Below are 3,697 nucleotides of genomic sequence, written 5' to 3' on the forward strand. Positions count from 1 at the left end.
GAAAAGTGAATAAGAAGTAAAAATCTATGAGCTTGTTTTGATTCATAAATAAATAATTCTATAGCTTTGAAAATCTATACACATCTATGTGAAAATTTTTTATAATACCATTTGGAAAACTGAGCAATTTTTTTAAAGAACCCCAAATTTCTATGCTTTTGAATACATAGTTTTCATTAATCTATTTATAAATACAAAGATCAGAGTAAATATAGCTTCATTAAAGTGATATAGACCACTACAGTATATATGTAAATAAATATTTGTTCTTCCTTATAACATACTTTAAATGTTATTTTGTCCTTCTAACTTTCAGTTTTTATTTTCATGTAATATCCTACAATACAACAGATATTGATTATTTTGTTCACTTCAGAGAGTGTTTTATTATCTCAATGTTTTGGCTTAAATACTGAAGATTTTTCTTTGTAGGCAATATTCTAAGGCTAATATTTAACATTCTGCGTGTGATTCTGGATTAAATCAATTAAGTCAGCTACTTTATGACTGAGTATCTCTGATATACTTGCTTTTAGGTCTAAGTACTAAAGAAAAACAAAAGCTGTAAAAGAGCAATGCTAAATGTCCCCTTACATGCAAATGGATTATGTTTCCATATTGTTAAGTATCCAGCATGTTTTTAGAGCCACTAAATTAATAAATTTAAAATTATATTTCAGTGATATATAATTTAACTCTCTTAAGCATATATTTGAGTTTCTTGAAGAGCTGTATTCATAGCAATTAAAAGAAACTATAAATTAAATGCTTCATCAAATATTAACAATTTTATAATTTGACAATTGAATGTTAATGATTTCAAATGAGAGGCGATCATCAAATTTATTCTAAAAGATACAGAAGACAAATAATTCTAAGAAGAGTTCTGATGAAATTTTTGACTGGGATTTGGCTCCTGGTTACATTGGGGTACAGGTTAAATTATTCTTTGTTAGTTTTCTCTCAGTCATTCTGGGGATCTCAAGTCCCCCTAGGAGTCATAGACCTTTAAGTAGAGCACAACAAAAGAACAGAGGAAGAAAGGAATGGAGGGAACAAAATGACACAATCAGAAGGTCTGGCTTTCAGACACAGGTGTATCGTTTTCTTACTAGATAATCTTAGCTGAGTCATTCTTGGAGCTTGAATGATTTTACTTACAAAATGGAAATAATAATTCATAATTCATACACTTTTTGAGAGGAATCATTGAGATTACACTTGTGAAATGCCTAATGTGAAGTCTGGTGCATGAATGATATTTAACGTGTGTTCATTCTTCATTCTTTCAGTTATTCACTTCTGAATTATTATTCATGAAACACTCCTGTTTTTTAGTCCCTAGAACCAAGTCTCAGTCCCAGGTTGGATTTTTTTCATTCTTTTTTTTCTCTGGCATGACTTAACTATTTGGCTTGCATGTAATTATTTCACTCCTAGCTCTCCTATAGAAAGAGAAGCATTTTCTAAAATACCCTGTTTTTTCCTTCTCTGAAACACACATAAGATATCACGAGATTTTGGAAAGTAATGATAGCAATTGATATTTCTGAACTTTTCTCAACTGTGTATTGGCATAGGCTTCTCTCTAAACTCCTTTCCTAATGTTATTTGAGAAAGTTCTAGTTCTTTTCATGTTATCAATAATTTTAGCACAATCTTATGTCAATAATTGAATTTTATTGATGGGTAAAATTTATGATTCTTCAGTCCAAAACAGGTTCCTTGTGAAAGTTATGCCAAAACTGGGATCCCCAGTTTCTCCAGATATGCTTCTTATATTTATGTCATGATATTATCCTCTTTTCCCTTCCCAACCTTTTCTACCACCTCATTCATTTTTGGTTCTGGACTCAATGAATTTCTACCTTGTAGATTCCTCAAAACTCTTCAATCCTGCCTTTGGCTAGTCTCTGGATGAAGAATGAAGTCTCTGTTTTAGCTTTTCAAATTTCCTCTGACCTAAATGTTGTCTACTTTGCCCCTCCTGAAACCCTTCACGGTCCAGTTCCTGGACGCTCTACCCTCTCTTCTGACCTGTTTCACCTTTCTGTGCAGTTTTCCCACTTCTAATCAACGTTAAAGTCAAAGTTAGGGCTGTGCTATCCATGAAGCTGTGCGCCTTTGTATATTATCAATAGTATAAACTAGTCTTACTAGTTGTCAGCATGCTCTTTTTGTTTTAAAGGTCATTCCTTTTCAAGGCATTCATTCATTCGTTTTAATTAAAGTATAGTTGCTGTACAATATTATATAAGTTACTATTCATTCTTTCTTAACAAACATTTTTAAGCTCCTTCTTTATTCAGATCCTGGGCTAGGTGGTCCAGTCTTAAGAGAAAAGCAAAACAAAATAAAATATAGTCACTAACCACAAGGGGCTCTCAATCCAAAGGTAACTTACTATCAGTTAATTTGTATTCCTTTTGATAAATAGTGTGCTGAAAGCAATCACAGGATGCTATGTATAGAAGGGGAAAATAACCCAGAAAGCTTCAGGAGATACCCAAATGGAGTAGATTTAGTTTGGTGAAGAAGTGGAAAAGGTCATTTCAGAACATCGTGTACAAATGCATGGCAGTGTGAGGGGCCATGTTTCTTTAAAAGGATTTGTAAATCATTTACTGAGCTGAAGGGAAAAGTACATTTGAGAAGTTTAGGAAATATTCAATGAGAATATTGAAGGTGCCAAATATGGAGGGCTGAAGGCAATAATGTTCATTATGGGAAATTAACTTGAAGGATTACTATACATATTTTTGCTTTTATATTCATCCTACTTAATTTATCTTTGCCAAACATTGTCTCCTCTTTGTCTCATTCTGCTTTCACAATCAGATAACCTAATCTACACTATAGTGTTATTGACTTGAAATGGCTAATACATTATCTCTCCAAGTACCAACTACTGCATAGTTGTATCTCCTGGAAATGCCAGTGTTTTAACATTCACAAAATTTACTACTAAGGGTGAAATTTTAGCCACTAGGTCTGTATTAGAAATTGTTTTAAGCATTAGGTCTTTTTCAACACTGCAAATAATTTCTGCTTCCTATTTCTGTCAGTTTCATGCCTGTAAACATAACATATACTAGAAGGTTGGATCCAAATTATAACAAGATTTATTCATCCCACACTTGTAGACTGAGGCTTTAGCCATCATTTGTGGAATTTTAGAAGTTCCATATTACATATAGATTTAATAAAGTGTTATGATTTTTAGTTGATTTTATGTATATTTGGTAGTTTGTATCTTCTAAGGATTTGTCCCCTTTCATCTAAATTACCAAATTTGGAGTTATTTGTAGTAATTCTTTATTATATTTTTAATGTCCATGAACTTGGTAGTTATGACCTCTTTTCCTTATCTGATATTATAATTTGTGTCTTCTTTTCTTTTTTTTTATTAGCTTGGCTAGACATTTAGCAATTTTGTTTATCTTTTCGATCTAAAAATTTTTAGATCCCTTAATTTTCTCTATTGTTTTCCTCCATATATAATGGTATACAATGGTTCTTTGACTCTAAAAAGACTAATACACAAGAATCTGAGGGGGTAAATAAAATATTTTCATGCTCTGAAATGAGATATTCAACAAGGATCATGTATGTGCACACAAACACACATGAGAATGGATGAGAGTTGCTAATGCATGCACTTAATTTACTGTGGACTACACTGCTCTGTCTTGTTCAA

Source organism: Phocoena sinus, chromosome 7 (genome assembly GCF_008692025.1).
Source record: "Phocoena sinus isolate mPhoSin1 chromosome 7, mPhoSin1.pri, whole genome shotgun sequence".
Taxonomy (NCBI): domain Eukaryota; kingdom Metazoa; phylum Chordata; class Mammalia; order Artiodactyla; family Phocoenidae; genus Phocoena; species Phocoena sinus.